This window comes from Haliotis cracherodii, unplaced genomic scaffold (genome assembly GCF_022045235.1).
Source record: "Haliotis cracherodii isolate W230 unplaced genomic scaffold, xgHalCrac1.p SCAF_1, whole genome shotgun sequence".
In the NCBI taxonomy this organism is placed as follows: Eukaryota; Metazoa; Mollusca; class Gastropoda; order Lepetellida; family Haliotidae; genus Haliotis; species Haliotis cracherodii.
Window position 1 is genome coordinate 34,172,659 of NW_027266264.1, and position 25,613 is coordinate 34,198,271.

Here is a 25,613-nt window from a genome sequence, read left to right on the forward strand (position 1 = left end):
TTCTCCTCCGTCGAGGAGATGGAAGAGTGCGGGTGTACAGACGTCGGGGAGAACGTTACGCTGAAAAACTGCATACAGGAAGTGGACAGTTTTGGTGGGGGTAGCGTTATGATGTGGGCGACTATCTTTCATCATGGCAGGACAGGTTTGGTCCATATCCAGGGCAATCTTACGGCTCAACGATACATCAACGAAATTCTCCTGTCACACGTTCTCCCAATTGCAGCCAACGGCGACGGTGTATTCCAGCAGGACAACGCTCGACCGCATACAGCACGGATCACAAAAGCCTGTCTAAATGAACAACGTTGATGTTCTCCCATGGCCCTCAAGTTCCTCGGATTTGAACCCGATAGAGCAACTGTGAGATGAATCGGAGAGACGGCCACACCGACGTCAAGCACAACCCCAGACGTTGCAGCAGTTGGCTTTTGCGTTGCAGGCCGAGTAGGCTACCATTCTCCAGGATGTGATTCGCATAATCGTCTCTTCCATGGGCAGGAGATGTAAGGCCGCTATCGATTCCAACTGGGGACATACGCGTTATTGACGGTAGCTGACCTTGACCTTGGACTCTTCCTGTGTACCGATCACCGAGATGACTACAATCACCAAATGTTCTCTCCGCAACATTTTGGCTCAATACCTTGTACGGTTCCTCGTATAAATGTAGTTTCATACCTCACACAAATCTGGATTTACGGGTTTTTTTTAGGAGTATATATAGAAAATCTCACCCGAGTGTCTTTTGATATCAAATATACTGAGTCAAATTAAAAACTTCACATTTTTAAAAGTAATCCCATATATGATATACAACGGACAAATGTATCAGAGAAGGTAATTTTTAATCATTAATGCCCAAAGAAGGATTTTAATTAACGGTGGTAACCAGAATTAGTTCCAAGCACCTACGGTATTCGGTAATAACATCAACAGTTTAAATCATAAGATGGCACACAAGTTCAGTAGCGTGTATGGCCACCATGTGGGTTGACAACTGCCACACAACGCGTCCGCATGGACCTTGTGATGCTTGTGAACACATGATTGGGAAGACGACGCCATTGTTGCTGCACAATGGTGCCAAGATCTTGCAAATTCTGTGGTTGGTTCTGGAGAGTGCGCAGACTTCTGCCAAGAGCATCCCAGACGTGTTCGATGGGATTGAGGTCGAGAGACCTTGACGGCCAGTCCATGACGTTGACTCCCGCATTCTGAAGGAAATTCCTTGTCAAAATAGCTGTGTGGGGTCTGGCATTGTCGTGTTGGAAGATCAAACCGGGTCCATGTGCTGCCATAAAAGGCAGAAGTTCTGGTGCCAGTACCTGGTCGCGGTAGCGTTGAGCAGCGTTGAGGTTGCCACGGATGACTAGAAACCTGGAAAGTGCATTGCCACAGAAGGCACCCCACACTATGACACTTCCGCCTCGAAATCTGTCTACACAACACTGGGCGTAACGTTCATGGCGGCGCCTCCACACCCTCGCCCTACGTATACCAAGATTAAAAGATTAAATCGGGATTCATCACTGAAGACGACTTGATTCCAATTCCTCTGAGTCCATCGTAATTGTCGCTGTGCCCACAATTGACGTTGACGTCTGTGTAATTGAGTCAGAATGGGCCCGCAGTATGGCCGTCGTGCTTGAAGGTGAGCAGTTCTCAGACGGTTTCGAACAGTTTGTGCACTCAGTCTACCCCTAAACAGTTCATTTCTGGTTGATGTAGCCGTCAAAAATCGGTTACGGAGGTGGCGTAAGACAATCTGACGATCCTCTGCATGTGACGTCACACGTGGTCGACCTGGCCGAGGGCGATCAGCGGTGGTACCCGTTTACTGTAGACGCGTCTGTAAATCATAAACAGTCCGTCGACTACAACCCATCGTCCTTGCGACTTCAGCTACGGACGTTCCCGTCTGCAACATGCCGATGACACATTCACGTTGCACATTTGAAAGGCGTGGCATTACAAATGGTCGTAAAGACTTTTGTTTTCTTGTGTTTTTCTTTTTTTGTTAATGACTGCTAACAAGTATGGCTGAAAACACGTGCGGTATTATGGCCACATGACCAGTTGCACGTGAAAAAACACTTTGCCATTATAGTACTGTGCACATGATTTTGATCGATTCACCTGCACAAAAACGGGTGTTATCTGAAGACAATACGTGGCCATTACTGTTTAGATACACAATAGGGCCCACAATGATAACTGGTCAAAATGTTAAAATTTTAGGATTGTGAAGTTTTTAATTTGGTTCAGTATATATAAAGTTGATAAAAGTGGGAAAGTCCGAGGCTTGCACACCACCGCCCTATGACCCGTCATATATCTCCCCTTACCCCCGCGAGTACACCACCGCCCCATGAGCCGTTACATATCTCCCCTTACCCCCGCGTGTACACCACCGCCCCATGAGCCGTGACATATATCTCCCCTTACCCCCGTGTGTACACCACCGCCCCATGAACAGTGACATATCTCCCCTTACCCCCGCGTGTACACCACCGCCCCATGAGCCGTGACATATCTTCCCTTACCCCCGCGTGTACACCACCGCCCCATGAGCCGTGACATATCTTCCCTAACCCCCGCGTGTACACCACCGCCCCATGAGCCGTGACATATCTCCCCTTACCCCCGCGTGTACACCACCGCCCCATGAACCGTGACATGTCTTCCCTAACCCCCGCGTGTACACCACCGCCCCATGAGCCGTGACATATCTCCCCTTACCCCCGCGTGTACACCACCGCCCCATGAGCCGTGACATATCTTCCCTTACCCCCGCGTGTACACCACCGCCCCATGAGCCGTGACATATCTTCCCTTACCCCCGCGTGTACACCACCGCCCCATGAACAGTGACATATCTCCCCTTACCCCCGTGTGTACACCACCGCCCCATGAGCCGTGACATATCTCCCCTTACCCCCGTGTGTACACCACCGCCCCATGAGCCGTGACATATCTCCCCTTACCCCCGTGTGTACACCATCGCCCCAGGAGCCGTGACATATCTTCCCTTACCTCCGTGTGTACACCACCGCCCCATGAGCCGTGACATATCTCCCCTAACCCCCACCCCGTGTGAACACCACTGCCCTATGACCCGTGACATACCTCCCCTAACCCCCATCCCGTGTGTACACCACCGCCCTATGACCCGTCACACATCTCCCTTAACCCCCACCCCGTGTGTACACCACCGCCCTATGACCCGTCACATATCTCCCCTAACCCCCACCCCGCGTGTACACCACCGCCCCACGAGCCGTGACATATCTCCCCCAACCCCCACCACTGCCCTATGACCCGTCACATATCTCCCCTAACCCCCACCCCGTGTGTACACCACCGCCTCACGAGCCGTGAGACCTGCATCACTTCGGCTGTCCTCCCATATTAACCTGACACGCCTCACTCACTCCAACACTGGCGAGCTGTGATATAACTGTGGCGTGAAACCTCAGTTTCAATTATAATGGACAGTGCAGTGCTGACATATTTCAAATTGTCATTACGGTGTCATTAAAATACAGTGTCATGTATCAGGTCTACCTTACCAAATATAAAACGTCAGAATATTGTTTTTTTTATTTTGATTGGAAACTAGAGTCTGAAGCATAAATATATTTTCAAGCATTTACCGGGGCAATTTGCTCGAGAATATTCCAGCGGTCTGTCAATGACACCATGAGCATCGATCCACGCGATTGGGATACGATGACATGCATATGCATCAACCAAGTCAGCGAGCTTGACCACCCGACCTTGTTAGTCGCCTCTTACGACAAGCATAGACGCCTTTTACAGCAAGCATGGGTTACTGTAGACCTTTTCTATCCCGGATCTGCTCGGGTTCAAAGTTACACGTCATGTCACACGTGTCAGTAGTAAGGTGTTATGCTCACCAACCATGTACAAATGTATCCCAGATCCGACAGTCGGCTTTTCATCGTAGAAACCGCAGTTCCACAACTAACAACTGATTTAACTTTACATTAGAAATAAATCAAGTACGTTCTTCTTCCATATGGTTAAACAACATAATATGGACACAGCAGGATGTAAACAACTGATACAGAACGGCCTCTGTCATGGAACAGCTGCTGCAGCTTACCGTGTTTCACCTGATAAAGGTCCAGTGAGGAATTCGGGAATAGGTCACCAGTACCCCGTGCTTGTCGTGGGAACCGACGTAAATGAGTGAGTGAGTGAGTTGGGTTTTAACAGTATTCCAGTTATATGGAGGAAAGCCCGAAGTGATGCAGGTCTCAGACGTTTACCACTTCGGTGAAACCCACGAGCACGGGTATGATGTTGACAAACCTAGAAACATAATTGGGGCGAACCGGGATTCGAACCCACAATCACAGGTTTCTGGCGTGCCCAAGGGACGCAACTCTTCACAGCGAATCGCGGCGCCTTAGACGACCCGTGTGTGCTCGATGTGTGCTCATGATGTGATCAACCAATGGCGTGCCTGGTCTTATTGACAGGGGTCGTCATATAGCGGTATAAATACAAACTGCAACGCGGGAGTCTGTATTATAAGTAGTAGCAGATCACGAGGGGTACAGGGGATTTATGCGTCTCGCGTTAGATTTCATACCACGAGCATGATGGGGTTTTATGCACCCCGAGTAATCCTGCTACAACGAATTATTTTACTGACATTTTTTCAAATGAAATTGTGAAAGAATTAAAACAAAATCAAAATTGATAAAAAAAACTGCTGCTCGATTGAGCTGGGGTTAACTCGTGCGATGTCACGTGACTTCTATCTACTACTACGGGGTGGGGTGGGGTGGGGTGGGGTGGGGTGGGGGGCAGCCCGATGTTTGCATTGATGCGGGGGAATAAGGGATTTATTCTGAAATCTCAGAATTCTCAGAAATCCACGTGTAGCCTGACTTGACTTGCTCGTGGTGGGGTATAATGGATATGTTCTCCTAATAAGAATTTTATTTCCCTCCAATGCAGGATACACATTATGTAATCAAGATCACAGGGACCAATCAGATCTCATCATTCTGACATTGACGTATGATAAATAGAGTTGACACCATGTTGGAACTGCATTACGGGAATAAAAAGCTACTCACTGTGCTGTCGTACTTCAACTGCAACTGTGGTACAAACTTGAGACAAGTTCATGGCCTGACAACAATTGGAAATCGGCGCAGTCGATAACAATAACAGGGGTGGAAGGTGTGCCAGTGGGTTTCAATGTATCTGCTGAATTGAAGTGGCGCATTAACAAATCCACGTGCAACGCATCAAACGCCACCGCACTCCCCTCAGACTGACATTTGGTCCCAGAAATCAGTTAAAAAAAATTAATACATATGTACAAAATAGAAAAAAATAATCCAAATGGAGCCCAGAAAAGTGCTGCCTGAAGCTGAGACAATTTACACTTGCCTAATCATTCTAGACCTGAGTTAGACTCCTTTTATATGTGTTCTCTTGGGTCTGGAAGACATACTACATTCCCTGTTCAGTGGATGGATTCTTTCCACCTGTCTGCAAAATGAAATCTCTTGATGGAAGTCAATCCAGCTTATAGACGTACACAGACTGTCGTGTGGCCATGTTTGTCAAAAAGTGCAGCAACTGCTGAGTTACGTCCCTTATCCATGTCAGGATCTGCTGGTCGCTCCTTATCTGTAACTAATATGCCATCTTTTGTGCGTTTCACCAAATTATCAAATGTCCATAACCCGCATAATGTTTCTGGCCTAGGGGTAAAGTGTTCATTCGTCGCACAGAAAATCCAAGTTCATTTACCCACATGTGTTCTAAAGGCAAAAGGGGGCACGGGTGGCCCAGTCGTCTAAGGCGCCGCGATTAGCTGTGCAGAGTTGCGTCCCTTGGGCACGCCAGAAACCTATGATTGTGGGTTCAAAAGCGGCGTTAAATCCAACTCACTCACTCACTCACTCTAAAGGCAAAACCGCCTCCGTGGTCTAGTGGTAGAGCGTCCGCCCGGAGAACGGAAGGTCCGGGGTTCGATCCCCGGTCGCGTCATACCAAAAGACGTTAAACGATGGTACTTGTTGTTACCCTGTCTGGTGCTCGGCATTAATGGGGCTAAAACAAGGACTGGTCGGCTCGGAATCAGTATACTGTGTCTGAGTGGGGTATCCATGTTAAACTGCGGCATGATATTTCAGTGTGCTAGCACTATAAATCTGCATCAGTCCGGACTAGTACAAGCAGCCACACACACACGTGCATGCACGTCGCTATATAAGCGCAATTATCTTGGACGCGACATTAAATCCAATTTCACCTCACCTCTAAAGGCAAAATCCTCACTGGGGCATTGTTGGAATGTTGTAAACTGAGAGGCAAAAGAAAGTATACCGAGTTTATGTAATTGAAAACTGAAAGAACTGCTGTTAAATTCAATGTCTGTTTAACCATCACTCATTCCTGCAACAGTTTGTGATAAGTCAACTGTGGCTGCGTAACTATGAGAAAAATAAATTGGTTCAATGAATACCACTTGGGTAAGAAATGAATTGGCAACCGCATGCCACCTGCCATGTTTAGAATGTTGTAAAGAAATTTATAAATTTGCGAATAATTTTTCAATTTTCAAAGTTTTGAATCTAGCTTTAATCTAGTTTGAAAAAACAAAAAAATGTAGAAGTATTCTTTGGTGCTGACTAAGCACCGGTAGAGTTTAATTTTTGGACATAATATTGCCAACGTAAGATATTTTCATTTGAAAATCATACATATGATAAAATCAACAGAGAGGTATAGGTTGTTTTGTTTCTAAATCCAGTTCGCTCAAATTCTTTTTAAACAATAATCACGAAATCACACGAAACGACATAGACAGACCAGCATTAGAGAGAATACGGTGAACTACCATAAAAGCCTTCTCACCTTCTGTGTACACCGGGAGTTTATCAACCAAGGTGTCGTCAGCATTGACCGTTTGAGACCTCAAGCCGTAACAGCTTTCATCGATAACGCATTCAGGCAATGCGACAAACGTTAAGCGCAGAGCACGAACAACCGCTGTCTAGTCGTTGAAAGGGTTACCTTCGTTCGAGGTGCGGACTTTAACTCATCATTTCAACAATTAGAAACCAGGTGTCAGAGTGCTCTAGCCGGTTTAAACCATGGCTACTTTTATATAACCTATATAACCTAGGCCCCAATCATGATTTAATAACAACATAAATCATGCCATGCAAGCACCGTCTGGTTATCTGTGAGGACAGTGGGCAAGTCTCCCCCACGTAATGCACGTGAAACATGTTCCCTGTGCACTTCGTTCTTTGACGACTCCGGTTATGAAATACATGTCCCGGGAAAAGATCATAATTTCTTGGATCAACTAAGTGAGTGAGTGAGTGAGTTGGGTTTAACGCCGCTTTGAACATTATTCCAGTTATATCACGGCGTGTCAGCTCAATGTGGGAGGAAAGCCCGAAGTTATGCAGGTCTCAGACGTTTACCACTTCGGTGAAACCCACGAGCACGGGTATGGTGCTGACAAACCTAGAAACATAATGGGGGCAAACCGGGATTCGAACCCACAATCATAGGTTTCTGGCGTGTCAAGCGGACGCAACTCTGAACAGCGAATCGCGGCGCCTTAGACGACTGGGCCACCCGTGCCCCCTGGATCAACTAAGTGATGTGTATCAATAACCTACATAAATAGCACTTGTCCATGTTGAGGGGCCAGTTATGAGCAAACATTGCCATGGCCAAGCGTGAGTGAGTTTGGTTTATCGCCGCTTTGTTTCTTTGTCTGTTGTTGAACGCCGCTCTCAGCAATATTCAAGCTATCGAGTCTGGACCACGCAATCCAGTGATTAACACCATGAGCATAGATCCACTCAATTGGGATACGATGACATGCATCAACCAAGTCAGCGAGCCTGACCACCCGATGCCGTTAGACGCCTCTTACGACAATCTTAGGCGCATTTTACGGCAGGCGGTTTGCCGAAGACCTTATCTACCTGGGATCTTCTAGGCTCTTGTTGCTTTGAACAGTATTCCAGTTATATCATGGCGGGTCAGCTTTATGTGGGAGGAAAGCTCGAAGTGAGTCAAGTCCTAGACGTTTACAAATTTGGAGAAACACACGAACACGGGTATGGTGCTGATAAACCTAGAAACATTATCGGGGCGAACCGAGATTCGAACCCACAATCATAGGTTTCTGGTGTGTCAAAGGGACACAACTCTGCACAGTATGCAGGTTGGAATAAGTGTGTCGGTGATTATCTACAGCGTATATTCCAATGTACTATATTATGTGAATGTATTCATCGTAAAGGGAATAAAGACTAATAGACTGACCAATTGGCTTGGACAGAAGGACAAATAAACTGACGTCCAAAAGAAACTTTACCAGAGTTTGAAATCACTCTTGCTCAAAAACAACAAAACATACATGCATGAAGTAAAGTGTATTGAGAAGATCAATATATCAACATAATCAACACTGAAAATGACAATCATACCGCGACCGAGAATGACGTCAGAGCCCCCCAAATTTGGGTGTGATACAAAACTCGAGCTTTCAGAATCATGGACAATAGGCAGAGTACATAAACAATCGCTCACGTTCAATAACAAGTCATTAGTAGCGTATGTGACCACCAAATGCCTCAATACACGCAAAAACTCTTCGACGCACAGAAAAAGTCAGTCGTCTGATGCGGTCACGTGGGATTTGACGCCATTCTTCTTGGAGGGCCAAGGTCAGTTCTTGCCGGTTGGCTGGAGTGTGTGATCGTTGTCGAACACGACGATCCATCAAGTCCCAGAGGTATTCTATTGGGGACATGTCGGGTGAGCGTGCAGGCCACGGCAGGCCGTTGACGTTGTTGGCTGCGAGGAAGTTAGCGACAATTCTGGCTGTATGGCCTCTAGCGTTGTCATGCTGATAAATAACACCACGTGGCTGCTGTTGGATAAATGGTAGGACAACTGGACGAAGAATGTTATCCATGTAACGCTGAGCTGTCAAGTTTCCGTCAACGATGACCAGCGGTGTCCTCTCTTGCCCACCGATCCCTCCCCACACCATGACACTCCCTCCACCATATGGTACGACCTCCTGCACGCAACACGCCGCCGTTCGTTCACCCCTTCGGCGGTAAACACGTTGTCTTCCATGAGACCTAAACATACAGAATCGACTTTCGTCAGTCACGTAGTTGCCAACATCGTACAGTCCGGGCCCATCTTAATCGCAGACGATGTTGCGCTGTCAATAGCTGTCCTCTGTATGGTCTAAAAGCCCTGATTCCATGAGCCATTAGTCTCCTGGCCACTGTCTGTCGACTAACCCTGTGACCAAAGGCATTTGTCGCCGATGACGTCACTGTCAGGAAGCGATTTCGGAGGTGCAAGGTACGCAAGTACCGGTCATCATGGGGCGTGGTCACCCTGGGTCTGCCTGTTCTTGTCTGTCAGCTGTCCGCCCTGTCTGTCTGTAACGTTGCATCAAGTTGGTAACGGCAACACAGGAGCAACCGAAGGTTCGTGCAATATGGGCGTGGGTGGCACCCATCTGTACCATACCCAAGGCTCGTTCACGTTGTTCGACTGTGAGTCGTGGCATTTCATTTGTGTTTTTTTTTATCACTGTGGATGTCTGACTTGCCGTTGCAATCGCTTTATACCCTTACCCGCACGTGCATTTGCAGTTGTCCGTGGTGCACGTGTTTTTCACTTTTTGCGTGTTATCTCGCAAACATGTAACAGATGATTAACATTTTCTGCATAACTCTATTGTTGTATTTAGGTTATGTGTTTTAGATAGACTTCATCGAAAAAACATTTATACTTTGTCTGAAATTTATATTTTCAGTTGGTCAAGTTTCTTTTGGACGTCAGTTTATATTTCATCAATGTATTTGTGTGTTTGTTGTTTAACGCCGCACTCAGCAATATTCCATCTATTTGACGGCTGTCTGTAAATAATATAGTCTCGACCAGACGATCCAGTGATTGACATCAAAAGCATCGATCCACGCAATTGGGATACGATGACATGCATCAACCATCCAATCTTCACGGGTCTTCAGCAATGACAACATCACTCTTGATTTAATGGTAAAGTAATAACCTCTTAAATTAATATTTATTAATATTTATTTTATATTAATAAGAAAATTGTCAGAGACTCATTTAAAATACAATCTTAATATCCAAGAGGGCAGGGTTCTACAATACGATTTTAGTGATTTTAAGATGGCCTTATTACCATAACTTGAGCACTGACTGACGACAGTGTTTGTGGTATCGTTCCGGTCGCTGTGCGGGACTGGGCCCGTGAGATCTGGAGGCAGAATAATACCCTAGTTCCAAGCGAACTTGGCCCTTAGTTGCCTTTGCATGCAGCCGCCCTTCAACATATCCGCTTTATTTCACATTTCTAAACAAACTGCGCCCTTCATCACAGAAGATAAAACCCGAACATCTGTCATAGATTCACGACCACATCTGAAGACATTAGTCTCCTGGCCACTGTCTGTCGACTAACCCTGTGACCAAAGGCATTTGTCGCCGATGACGTCACTGTCAGGAAGCGATTTCGGAGGTGCAAGGTACGCAAGTACCGGTCATCATGGGGCGTGGTCACCCTGGGTCTGCCTGTTCTTGTCTGTCAGCTGTCCGCCCTGTCTGTCTGTAACGTTGCATCAAGTTGGTAACGGCAACACAGGAGCAACCGAAGGTTCGTGCAATATGGGCGTGGGTGGCACCCATCTGTACCATACCCAAGGCTCGTTCACGTTGTTCGACTGTGAGTCGTGGCATTTCATTTGTGTTTTTTTTTATCACTGTGGATGTCTGACTTGCCGTTGCAATCGCTTTATACCCTTACCCGCACGTGCATTTGCAGTTGTCCGTGGTGCACGTGTTTTTCACTTTTTGCGTGTTATCTCGCAAACATGTAACAGATGATTAACATTTTCTGCATAACTCTATTGTTGTATTTAGGTTATGTGTTTTAGATAGACTTCATCGAAAAAACATTTATACTTTGTCTGAAATTTATATTTTCAGTTGGTCAAGTTTCTTTTGGACGTCAGTTTATATTTCATCAATGTATTTGTGTGTTTGTTGTTTAACGCCGCACTCAGCAATATTCCATCTATTTGACGGCTGTCTGTAAATAATATAGTCTCGACCAGACGATCCAGTGATTGACATCAAAAGCATCGATCCACGCAATTGGGATACGATGACATGCATCAACCATCCAATCTTCACGGGTCTTCAGCAATGACAACATCACTCTTGATTTAATGGTAAAGTAATAACCTCTTAAATTAATATTTATTAATATTTATTTTATATTAATAAGAAAATTGTCAGAGACTCATTTAAAATACAATCTTAATATCCAAGAGGGCAGGGTTCTACAATACGATTTTAGTGATTTTAAGATGGCCTTATTACCATAACTTGAGCACTGACTGACGACAGTGTTTGTGGTATCGTTCCGGTCGCTGTGCGGGACTGGGCCCGTGAGATCTGGAGGCAGAATAATACCCTAGTTCCAAGCGAACTTGGCCCTTAGTTGCCTTTGCATGCAGCCGCCCTTCAACATATCCGCTTTATTTCACATTTCTAAACAAACTGCGCCCTTCATCACAGAAGATAAAACCCGAACATCTGTCATAGATTCACGACCACATCTGAAGACTATGGTCAAACAGAATGACATCAACAGAACGTCCTGACAAAAAGTAATATATTGTGTAAGTGAATTTTAGATAATACAGATAAAAATAGAATTTTCGAGATGTGGAACATACACAAGACATAGTTTAAATAACAGATATCTTAAATGAACACAAAAAACATGCCGTACACTCGAGCCTTACTTAGAGAAATATTCAGACAAAAACACCAAGTAGATAGATTGCCACGGACAACAGAAAACCCGGAAGACAATCACCAAACATGTATTCCCACGCCCAAGTCAACGATCCGCGAAATAAAATATCGACAAAAATAAAATAACAAAAAATAACTTGTATCGAAGCATTATGACATAATATTAATTATACGTGAACAGCTCAACAAAGAAAGCCAAACTCACCCCTCGGCCCCGGCCTTTCCTTCCTATTACGTCAGGTCACTCATATATATATTTATATATACATATACATCAGAGGGCATGTGGCTGTGAGTAATATGTGTCATCAAGATAAGACTGAAATATGCCCTCGCCATGTGTGAACCGGGTCGAGCAGCATTGAAACTCACTACACTGAAATCTAATTATTAAAAATAAGAGGGTGACAGAATGGCTATAAAAAAAACGTCACAGGGAAGTGAGGGGGCGAGTTTGGTTTAACGCCGCTTTGGGGATTAGAGTTAAATCACAGCGTGTCAGCTTGATGTGGGAGGACAACTCGAAGTAATGTGGCGTTTAGCAGTTTTGTGGAATCCATGAACATGAACATGAGACATAATCAGGTTCGCGAGGTCGAACCCGTGGTCATACATGTAGGTTCGAGATTGGGGTGGTGTGACAGCTAATAAAGTGTCACATCAGATGCGGAGTCAGACTTCTACTTTATACGCATGACTCAGCTATTGTGAATGGGCAAATGTGCATATACTTGTACTAACATTATACAAAGGACAGGTGAGGTGAGGTGAGGTGAGGTGAGGTGAGGTGAGGTGAGGTGAGGTGAAATGGGGTTTAACGTCGCGTCCAAGATTATTGCACTTATATAACGACGTGCATGCACGTGTATGTGTGTGTGGCTGCTTGTACTAGTCCGGACTGATGCCGATTTATAGTGCTAGTACACTGAGATACCATGCCGGAGTTTAACATGAATACCCCACTCAGATACAGTATACTGACTCCGAGCCGACAAGTCCGAGTTTTAGCCCCTTAATGCCGAGCATCAGACAGGGTAACAACAAGTACCATCTTTTAACGTCTTTTGGTATGACGCGGCTGGGGATCGAACCCCGGACCTTCCGCTCTTCGGGCGGACGCTCTACCATTAGACCACGGAGGCGGTCATACAAAGGACAGAAACAGTTCAAATAATTTCCGATAAAGATAAGTTTAACAGTCGATAACATATCCTATGTATTAGTGTTGAATGAATAGGGTCGATGCATTTTACATTCAGTAGTGTTTGCTTGCTATTTTACGGCGCTCTCAACAAACTTCCCGTATGGAGGCGGGCTCGGGTCTGGGCCAGACAAACCAGTGATTGATATTATGAGCAACCCCATGGAGGTACTTGTAGTAGTGGTGTATATAATTCCGTGATTGATCCTTCGCCCCATGATTTCAGTCGGATTACACAGATTTCTGTTGATGAGAAAAGTACCCACTCCAATATGCTGACTCAGCCACAAACCTTGTTGGTCTATAAACATTAATGTAAAAAAACTGTAAAATGTTTATGGAAGGTGTATGCAATATACAGATGTATTTGGTACGGGCTATAGTCTTCAACAAAGACTCTATAGGTGCTGGTCTAGAGATCACCACATTCCGAAAAACAACAGGTGAAAAATCGTAGTTTATTCTGGACCTAATTTGGTTCGTTATTGATTACGGATTGAGTTACGGATTAGTCAGAGTCCGATTTGGACAGATTCCACAGTACATTTAATGGCCGCTTTACAACCTGGCTGCGCAGGACCCTCGACAGTCGTCACGCTAAAAAACACAGTTTATGTACCCACATGGGTTCTAAAGGTATTACCCGTTTGTGGTTTCCCTCACCGCGGTATCGCAGGAATGATGTGGACTGAGGGACAAAAGAAGGTATACCGAGTTTATGTAATTGGAAATTGAAAGAACTGTTGTTAAATTTAATGTCTGTATTTAAATTTAACAGTTTGTATAATGTAATCTGTGGCTGGGTAACTGTGAGTAAAAATAAACTAGTGTCCAAAAGAAACGATACCACCTGTTTGCAACGACATAAAAGAAAAAGTATTCAATGCAGAAGTTTAGGATTGGTGTTATGCTTTTGCGAAATCCTTTCACAACATCTGTACAAAAATTTCATTTCAATAAAATCTGTACAACCAATATGACAAGCCTTTAAAGTTGGGTGGGGTCGAAAAATGAACATTTCGTCAGAGCACTGATCACAGAAACAACGGGAAATGTCACACCACACGTCTCAAAGTCAAGTCAGTAGCGGGTATGTCCACCGTGAGCATCAATACATGCCAGAACACGCCTACGGTCTGATGACGTCAAACGTCTGATGACGTTGGGAGTGAAGCGTTGCCATTCCTCGAGGAGACATCGTTCCAAGTCCTGGACGTTGACTGGAGGCACACGGCGACGTCGGATTTGCCGATCGAGGTGGTCCCATAAGTGCTCGATGGGATTCATGTCCGGTGAACATGCAGGCCATGGCAAAACCTGTACGTTGGCGTTGGCAAGGAAGTTCTGTGTCAATCTTGCTGTGTGTGGCCTTGCATTGTCATGTTGGAAAAGGAGTCCACGAGGCTGTTGCTGAATAAAGGGCACCACAACAGGCCGTAGGATGTCATCAAGATAACGCTGTGCATTCAGGTTTCCACGAATTACGACAAGCATCGTTTTGACGTCACCACATATGCCACCCCAAACCATTAACCCTCCACCTCCAAACGGCCGGACCTGTTGGATACAGTTAGGCGCCAAACGTTCACCAAATTGTCGGTATACAAGCTGCCGTCCGTCGTTTCTGAAGATGAGGAATCTGCTCTCATCAGAGAACATAACACGTGCCCAGTCCCGCCGTTGCCAACGTCGAACTCGCCTGGCCCAGATCAGTCTGTTGTTCCGGTGTCGAGGCGTCAGGAGCGGTCCGCGGTATGGATGACGTGGCCGGATACCATACTGCCGTAGTCTCCTGTAGACGGTCTGTCGACTGATCCTGTGTCCCAGTGCTGTAGCTGCCGTGGACGTCGCTGTTACGGTGCGGTTCCTCAGGTGTAATACCCGGATGTAACGATCTTCACGGGGCGTGGTTACTCGTGGTCTTCCACTCCTGGGCCTGTCTGACGTCTGACCTGTCTGACGTAACCGCTGCATCAACCTGGTGATAGTGATGCGTGCGCAGCCCAACCTTCTGGCGACGTCGACGTGTGACGCTGCTTGTTGGACCATTCCAACGGCTCTCTCTCTCTCGATGGCTGTCAAACGTGGCATATCTTGTGTTCTTTTTGTTGCTGTGATATCAACGTGTCTGATCAGCCGTTTTATACAGTTTTTTTATGCACGTGCAGAACATGCTAGAGAGGGAAATGTCACTTTCACGAAATTTACGTTTTTTCCCGGAAGTGATCACGTGTTCCGGTATTTTTTATCGACTATGCTGTGTTTGGGATGTGCAATACGAATTGGCATGTTTTCATACTAGACAATTCACTTAGTACAAAACAATTTTGAAAATAAGTTGGTATCGTTTCTTTTGGACACTAGTTTATATTGGTCCAATGAAAACTGGGGTAAGAAATGAATTTGCAACCATTTTGCACATGACCCTTACCATGTTTGAAATGTAAATTTGTGCCGAAAATAGAAATTTATTAAATTGGGATTTTATTCAATTTTTTTAAAATCTAATTATATTTATGTAGAAGTATTCTTTGAGTGCTGACTAAGCGCCAGAGTTATTTTTTTTTAATATAATATTGACAACGTAAGATATTTTCATTTGAAAGAGGTTGTACTTGTCGTGGTGCGTTTCAACGTATCTCTGTTCATGAGAATGTTAGCAATGTGGCACAAAACATCATCATATGAGATGTTTGCGTTGCCATTCTATTTACAATGACACCCGTTGCTGTGGAAACAAGTATCCAATTTTGCAATACTGGTTCCATTTTCTAAAACTCAGAATCTTACCAATAGCGACACCAAGGTGACTTACTCCAAGTTCTTCACATACAGACAAGTAACACGTGTCAAGTTCAGCTGCTAATTCTGATAACGACTTATTATTGAATGTCATTAGCCACGAATGAATGGACGTCGAAACATCCTGGTCTAATATTTACACATAACAGAGAAACTATCATGTTTGAAGGAGGAAAATCAAAGAAAACATTCTGTGTTCCACCATGATACAAAAAAAGGAATGAAATACCCCTAGATAAATATGGGCATTGATTACTTGTAAAACCATCCACCGAAAACAGAGTTGATCAACACAGAAATACTACACAAGTTCTATGTCAATACATCATCTGATAATAAGTCGGAAACATATATGCAAAATCAATGATAAACAACATACAAAGAATTATGAAAAACGTTAACCTCTGCCCGTGACATGTTAAACGTGACAACGTTTTACTTAAACAGTTTTACCTCTTTCAGTATTCACCAGGAGCAAGAAGTAGCTCTGAAATGTTGTGACAAAGAATAAACGATAAAACGTGTCGTGTACTCCAATTATTATTATGAGGGTCCGTCCATTTGATATACAGGGTATGAGGTTGGGATTTGTTTTTAAAAAATAATTTGTTTCAGATAAAATTGAAAAGATTTTGTTCCCTGGTTTAAAAAAATTAAATTGTACGCAGAACTGATGTTCACTCTTCAAGAAAGGAAACGCACATGTAGTATGTAGTTCACTGAACCTGAACCACAAAAAATCCAGGACACATCCCTGGTTTGAGGAGGATATAGGACCAGACTGTCTTCGCGAGGCTGGAATCCGACCCAGAAGACCAGTTATCGTCCCTGTTTTGCAACAGATCAACCGACAGCGACGCTTGCACGGTATACAGGGGCATATACTACACCGCGAGAACTGTGGTTCAGGGAATTTTGACAGCAAATCGCTACATCAATCAAATTCTTCAACATCACCTTCTTCCAATCATTGACCGCCAGAGGGAGCTGTTTCAACAGGATGACGCTCCACCGCACACTGCTCGTGTCACGGTAGACAAACGTCATAATGCCAACATCAACGCCTTGCCTTGGCCGTCGTGATCTAGATCGACGTGTACGTCAACGTCAGAACACGCCGCAGACACTCCCACAACTGGCCAACGCGTTACAAGCAGAGTGGCGCAGAATTCCACAGGCAAGAATTCGTATACTTATCCAGTCAGTTCCGAGGAGATGCAGAGCGGTGATTGCTGTCCGGGGTGGTCACACGAGTTCAGCGCAGCCTTGTGGCCTTATGTGACATGACAATGAACAGTTTTTAATGCCTTTGTACAACGACAACATGTGACTATCGAGCTCCAAATTTTCATATTTGTATCTTTGATATTAAATTAAATTTATCGACTTTCTTAGGTACAATAAATTTACTAAAATATGCCTGTGCGTTTCGTTTTTTTGAAGAGTGTATGTCCTGAATAAACTGTTGCAGCGTATAAAACAAGGGAGGTGAGGTGTTGCCTCAGTTGGAGGAAAGGGTAGGGGTTATTTGCCATGTGCCTAACAACGCTTAACTGCTAAACAGTTTAAACATGTCCATCAGTATATTCTTTGATCTAACTGAAACAATTAGTCGATAAATTCAAAGATAATATAGAGAAAAAACGAAATATTTTTTTTCATTGTGTTCCATAATATCATCAAACCATCCACGATTCACTAGGGCTTTGATGATACACCTTTATCCACATAGGTACCACTAGACTGTCATGTAATCCCTGAAATAAAGTTATATATACAGGTTAACACTAACCTCGACTCCTCGAGCATTGGTACCTATATGGGAATCTTGAGAGTGGAATGTACATAGACTGCTGGAACTGAGAAAGAGATGAGAATGAAACGTTGCTGACTGTTTTATTAATTATACGCACTGGGGTCTGTTAGAGAAACAGTATTCCACATATTCCACTTTTAACATTTGTTTTACGACAAGCACGGTAGTTGGACATCTATTCTGCTGAGGTTATATTAGGATATTGCATCGGAATTAGATATTTTTTTCAGCTACAGCTACAAAACCAGATATTTTTTTTAATTGAAGCCCATTTAAAAAAGAGAGCAAAACACCTTGCAACAATGTAATTCTTGTGGAAGCTAACATTTTTTTTCAACAGTTGAAGCATAATTATTTTTAAAAACCAAATTTGGGGGAGAATCTATTTTTTCGATAAAGTCCCAGGCTCCTTCGCCCCTGGGAAAACCATTTGATTAGTCCTACATTGCCGTTAAAACCCTACATGTACTATATAATCACTGATAACCGAACTTCATGTTTGTCACTTTTCCCTAAACAACCCCACTATCTTGTCATATATCACATGGATAACCCAAGTATACTCCCCCGATAACCCCACTATATCGTCATATATATATATATATATATATATATATATATATATATATATATATATATATATATATATATGTGTAATCAACCATAACATTTAGTCATATATCCCCTTAATTCCTCTGATTTTTGAGTAACTAGGAATGAAGTCCAGATCGGCAAAACCGATCGTCATCGAGTATTGATCATGACTGAAGCTGGAAAACACGGTAACACGGTTACCGTCTTATTGCTAAAAATGCACTGATAAACAGTGCGCAGGGTCGCACAAGAAGCGGACGTCAACGTGTAACGTTAAACGTAAAGACATGATTATGTTCCGTTCTCACTCGCGCCAACGCCACCTACCAGCATAAACTAAAGCCAGGTAGACAATTAGAAACCACAACAGACCTGCGTCCGTTGTCAACGGCTACTCTCAGCTGACGGTCGACGCCCATACTGTAGGATGTGCATTTCTTTTAGAATTGAGTATATATAACAAAACATCATGGGTTTAATGGTTACTTTTTCTATTTCGACCACAACACAACATATTTATTAAAATAGTTTGCGTCTGTTATACGTCTTCATATAAGGTCAATCAATACTCTCCATAAGGGCTACAGTCAATACGATAAGCACCTAACTTTAGCTGCTGTATCAGAACGTCTTGATGTTTCTTAAATACATACAATCAACTTTAGATCAGTGTCCAGTCGTATTTATAGTTTAGATTTGGTGGTGTCAATATGATAGCTATCTGGATTTAAAAATACCCCACATACACACTTTTTTGTGTGTCCGAGGTCAATTTGCTCTAAATTAGGACTTTTGATGTATAATTTTGCATATAAGAATAAGTGCATTGAACTGACTGATTATACTTGTAACAGACGTTTTGGCTTTCGGGACGTGCACGAATCGTCAATGCTCACCTTCAGCAGAACAGCATCCATAGGATTCCATGGCCAGCAAGGACCCCAGACCTTTCCCCAACTGAACACGTCTGTGACATGAGAGGGAGACGTGTGCGTCAACGTCATTGGCCGCCGACCACGTTGGTTGAACTTATCCAACAGGAGTTGGACAGACACTCTCAAATCGCCATTGGGAGATAGGCAGTGTGCAATTTCGAATGAATGAACGTTTGACAAATCGTAGCGGTTTTACTCACTACTGATACAAAAACGTCAACTTAAAAAATTGCCATCGTACCCCAACATGATCGTTAGCGGCCATACTTCGCTTCCGTTTGTAATGTATCCCAATATTTTATTATTATTATTAAACAACTATTACTAGAAACTAATATCTCTTACAAATTTGGAAATTATAAGTTATTTCCGAATATCTCCTACTTCTTTTAAGAGTATATTTTTAAATAATTTCAGAACTTATGGAAAATGTCCACGTTACTAAAAATTGTTCGATTTATACAAAAGTTCAGATATGACAATGCAACATTAACATGGTTACTCACCAGAGATGATGTTCTTCTTTAGTGCAGTTTGAAGGATTGTTAATTTTCTCAAAGAGGTAAGCACCTCGTAGTTTTCCACGCTATTAACAGTAGACAAAGTCTCTCTACTCAATAAAAGCTAACAAATGTTGGGACTGGCCATATTTGTTTCTATCTTTATAAAATAGCCTACGAATTGAACATATTGAGAGGTGTGGATATTGAACGTGGGTTGAACTCCTCATAGACAGTTCAACTGGAGGGCATTTAAAGGAACATTGCTGAGTATGTGCTTATAATATTAATTATATCTATTTTATATTTTGAGTGAATCTTTAAGAATAATAAGAGACTTGTCATTGTTATCAGAATTATTTGAGTAAGTAAAGCATTTAACCTGCTATTGTCAAGCATGTTTATTCCGTGTTTACTTCTTACTATCACTGTTATTCAACTAACAGTATGCATGAGTCAGGGTTTTTCCATTTGTTGCCTGCGCATTGAGTCAGCTGGTTGTGTGCATTCTCCGGAAACACAGACTTTAACCACGTAATGGACATGCAGTCATAAGTACAAAGGTCTCTTCAGAGCAAAGGTCCATGCACAGCTGTTTTCTACAAGTTGTAGGATGTTGAAACATGCTGTAGTTGTAGGATGCTGTCCTGATGTTGTATGAATTATTTTTTTTCGAATTCAAATTTGGTTTCCATTGTAACAACACGCGGACACTTTGTTTTACCATTGCTCTCAAATGTCTGCAGATACATTTAATGAAACATAGCGGCGGACTTATGTATGGATCTAATATGTGATTTTCCAATTTTGCACCTACTTTAATTTTATTGCCCATGAAAGAAAGGGGGAGTAATATATATTTAAGAACGTGTTGTGCTTTGACGTTAAAATAGTTCAAGACAAAACTAAACTTTATTACACTACAAATTGGGGTAGACCAAAGTTGACTTGCCGAGTTTAATACTAACTTTTAATTGTAATTTATTATGGACGGCTTGAAAATGGACAGTGATTATCTGTAATACGCGGTGGAGTAAATTGAAAATCCTCGAACAGGGCAAACTGACGGGATGTTTCACCTAAATCCCTGCACCCTAACGATAAGAAACACAGTACATTGTACGTTCTAAACGTAATAAAATCTTAAATCGTGCACCTGGGGTGTGATATGGCATCGCCGTTGGACAAACATGGCGGAGGAAGAGCAACAGCGGTCGATGTTTATTTTTGCAGTATGTTGCTAAATGTTTGACACTGTACATGTTTATACGTGGTTATGAAACACTTCAAGGCCAACTCGTGCCATAGTCCAGAGACAGCCATAACTGCTGGGGTACCCGCCCGTCTCGGACAACTTTGTGACGCATGTAGCTTGGCCACACTGGTTTGAATATGTCTTTGTACAGTAAATTGCGTCATCGAGACGACTGGGACACCCACATCCATCAGGACGTCATGTTTCATGTTCTTTTCTAGAAGGGTGAAGATGGACTTCCACCGTTGCAAGTGAGTAACAGTTAATAAGACTGAAACAGACAGAATCGGTTCTCTTATTGAAGTCTAAATTTGATTCAAATGTATACACAGATGAACCTCGGTATCTCAAACTCTGCTATATATATAGCAGAGTTTTCCCAAACATATTCAAACCAGTGTGTCCATGCTATGAGATGGCTGACACCATCTTGTCATATTTCTTCCCTGATAACAATATCAAATTATTCGACAAGGTTAAAGAAACATTTTCATCGATCGATACTTGACGTTGATAGGCAATCTTGATTGATAGTATGGCAGAACTATGTTACCGAGGATACCTTAGATCATGGGGAGGTAATTTGAATAACGTCATGATGTCAGCTCATTATGATGTAAATAAATGCGATAAAAAACAGTCGGCGCCCTTGATCTTTTGGAAAAGCATCTAAGAAAGTAGTTGTTTAAATATGGCTGTCGCGGCGGCCATGTCTGAAATCTGATCGGAATTATGTGGGCAAGTTGTTTAGACACCGTTTCTACTTCATCGGACTTGTAGTTTCAGAGATGTCGAAAAAATCCGACGGCCAAACAGACGATGGACGTAAGTCAGGTGAGCTAAACAATACAATAACAGTTTTCATGGTTGGAATACATAAACACAATAATGAAAGATTGTGCTGTGTTAACATAGTTGAAACAGAAGCATTGTCATGAAAATCAACCTTGATTATAAAGAATTCCCATTCGCCACTTATTAGCGAGCCTAGTATCTCTTTGAAAAGCCTGGCCTTGGGTGTAGGGGTAGGTTTGCCTTGTGTGAAACCTCGATATTGTCACTGTCTAAGAAGTAACTTCTTTGAGAGGCATATAGAAGTTGGAGTACTAAATAAGGATAAGATATATGGATGAACAACTTCTTTATAACATTTAGGAGCGACGTTTCGGTGTAGGTTCTAAGAATGTTAATCATTAACTGCTGGATTAGTGAGTGAGTTCTGTTCAACAGCGCTTTGGACAATATTCCAGGTACATTACGGCGTGTCAGCTTATTGTGGGAGAAAAGACCGAAGTAAGACGTTTACCACACTGATGAAACAAAAAGGACGGCGTGGTGCTGACGAATCTAAAAACATATTCGGGGCGAACCGACCTGCAAGATTCATAATACCTGATAGAAAATTGAGTTAGCTAATAGAGTGGTGTCAGAGGGATTTGAATCACACGTGAAAGGCCTGCAAAAACTCCTAGGCGTAGAGCCCCTTTAAAGGGGCACTGATGTACAGCAATTCCCAGGGACTTATTGTTATTGTCCTTTCCCCGTGAGTACCCGGATGATTCCCCAGAAGTCTCGATTAGTTCGCGACCTGTGCTGCGCCAAAAGAAAGCGCATTTGTCACTTTTATTGATAGTATAAGGGCATGTCGTCACATTGATCAACAAAATGAAATTCCGTTGTGTCTTGGAAATAATAAGGAAATGTACGTATTTTTAGGGTAGCATCGGTCATGGTGACGAAGTTTTGATAAGTCACTTACTTGGTATAGTGCGATTTTCGCTTTCACTATTTTGACTTGTAAAGCAAATTAAATATTTCAGCTGAGCATTGCTTACTTATCGTGCGTATAGTCCATGTGTAAAAGGACTAAAATTTTCACTTTGGAAATTTACCAAACGCCTACATTTTCAGGTTTTTTTACTAATTGACTGAATATTTTGTCCATTTATTTTATTACGTTTTGATGTTTAAGTACATCACCCAATGACCCAAAATGACAGGACTTAAAGAAAACGAAAGTCAAAGTACACTTCTATATTTTTTGGCTTCTAGTCCCAACATAACTAGTATATTTTGATGTTTTAAGCCCTTTTGAATGTCTCAATAAGGTTTAGTTAATCTGTTGAATAAATGGACATATTTTTCAGTTAATTTGTAACATGACTGAATATTTTGACATTTTATAAATTGCCTGAGTGAATCACATTTTGCACATCGACTGTAACACATACACGCCTACAAGGAAACGGCTTGTGGAAACAACGACAAGTTGTATGTATAATATCAGGCAATTACCTTGTTCGAGGAATGTATCCGTGAATATACATATAAAGGAACAATATCCCATACGTCTGCAGCTGTACAAAGAAACCTGTATGATGTCACGTGCCTTTGTAACAATCTAACATTTTAAGATATATCCATATAGCGTTTCGGGATATTATAACTCGTTTCTGAGCTGATCACGTAAGTTTGTTTCATGTATTTCACAAAGGTATCAAGTCTCATTGGTCAGTCGAGAGAGCACACAAGACAACATTTTTCATGATGTCCACGGTTCTTTAAAAAAGGCCACTGAGTTAGATAACAATGAGTAATTTTTCAACTAATCCTTTGAACAAAGGTTGTTGTTTTTACATAGTGTTTACGTCTGCTTTAGTAAACCTTGTTATATTAACCCTTACTTTTGACAAATCCACTGTGCAAGATAACAGTGATTAATCAATCTGATGTATGTTGGGTTAATCCTTTGATGGATGTTTTTTTGTTACTCAACTGATCATTCCTCTCTTGCTTCGCTGTCACGTGCATATTACATAACATACATGTCATCCCACTGGATTCAGATTGAATAGAGATTGAATAATTACCTGATACTCATATACTCATATGCGTTAGCCAGCAAATCGAACCTCGCGACAGCTAGTGAGTCCTAGCGGGTTGTTGTTTGGTTGTTTGTTGTTTAACGCCGCAGTCAGCAATATTCCAGCTATATGACGGCGGTCTGTAAATAATCGATTCTGGACCAGAAAATCCAGTGATTGACAACATGAGCATCGATCCATGCAGCTGGGATTCAATGACATGTATCAACCAAGTCAGCGAGCCTGACCGCCCGATCCCGTCAGTCGCCTCTTATGACACGCATAGTCGCATTTTCCGTCAAGTATGGGTTGCTTAAGACCTATTCTACCCCGGATCTTCATGGGTCGGACAGCCGGGAAGAAGCCAGAGATTAGTGCCCCTTTAACTTAGTGATCATCCTCCGCTGACGGCTTGACTTCCCACCGATACAAATTGTGCACACATCAAACACACGAACCACTGGTTTATCGAAGAAATAAAGATGATATCTACCTGGTAGATGTGAATAAATTAACACTCATGGACAGGACATACATATCCGGAAGAAAATCATCCAAAAATAGTAACGCACTTACCTCCTTATCGAAAACACAAGAAACAGCGGACTTAGAAATGCAGAGTACAGATGTAGGGAAGCACGCCTGTTACTTTAGTTTTAAACTTCCAAAGTCTGCCAATGTAGGCGTTGTCTTCCGTTGAAGCATGCACACGTGATGCGACGTGACATATGCTATTGCCATGGAAACGTTTCGTGTGCTGTTATAGCATTTCCATAGTAATCAAACAAGACTCTAAACACAAAGCAGTTATGGCCCCTTGCCGAAGCTCCGTTTCAACATTACACGGTCGGGCGTATTCAGGTTGCTAGAAAATCAAGGTTGTGGGTACTGCATTAATTCAAGAGCGCACTGCCTTGGTGAAGACTGAAAGACGCTCTGATTGTTGAGAGAGAGGATTTGTATTTCGGAAATTTAGAAGAAAGTCAGTAATTGAATCTTGACTAGATTTCACTGTGGTTATTGTTATGGACGCTTTTAACGATAATCGATTTTGTTTGATGGTATTATGTCGCTCCCAGATTGTCAGGACACCTGGTTCTCAGTGGGTGCAGTGTGTTAAGAACTGGCGCGCCGGTCGGCATTAACAGAAACAGAAACAGTTGATTCTCTCCAAACCAACGGCGGTGGTACAAAAGAGTTCAATGGAATAAGCATGTACATATAAAGTACAGTCAACTATGGTTATAACGAACTCAAAGGGACTACTAATTTTAGTTCGTTATAACCGTAATTCGTTATAAGCATATATACAGCATAACTACAGCAGATAGTCGGGACTAAAAAGTTAGTTCGTTATATCCGTTAGTTCGTTATAAGCGTGTTCGTTATAACCGTTGTTTACTGTATACGTATGTGTCAAGATGACAGTATATCATGCATGGAGATATTGTGTCGTTTCTGTTTTGTGTTTTCGTACCGCTTTAAATATTTCATCAATAAATCTCGACAGTTCTTTCAGATGTCTAACGTTTTAACTGGGTAATAACGTCTTAAATGTACACAAAACAGACCATTTATTCTGGTAAGCAATTGGTAAGTACACAAGTCTATGTTTTGACAAAGCCAGACATCTAAACAGATAATAAAATTCGTCTGCAACTGAAGGAAACCTGAACAGTTCACACACACGATCTTCTGTCTTTAGTTTATTCCAATGACCAGTTTCAGTCGGTAAATTATGGTTACAT

The 25,613-nt window shown here is 42.7% G+C and overlaps 1 protein-coding gene across 5 annotated transcripts in view; it reads right to left on the reverse strand.

Annotated features, from left to right (window-relative positions):
• LOC139463808 (sodium-dependent glucose transporter 1A-like) overlaps positions 1-25,613 on the reverse strand; it is a 53,637-nt gene that overhangs the window by 11,845 nt on the left and 16,179 nt on the right. The window contains exon 1 of one of the 5 annotated variants that reach the window (XM_071245136.1): positions 24,442-24,538. The exons of 1 other annotated variant lie outside the window; for it this stretch is intronic. The gene's annotated coding sequence lies outside the window, so the exon portion shown is untranslated. Of the gene's footprint in view, positions 1-3,920; positions 4,058-12,103; positions 12,137-24,441; positions 24,539-25,613 lie in introns of those variants that run through there. 3 more of the 5 variants (XM_071245154.1, XM_071245166.1, XM_071245145.1) reach the window with 3 other exon arrangements.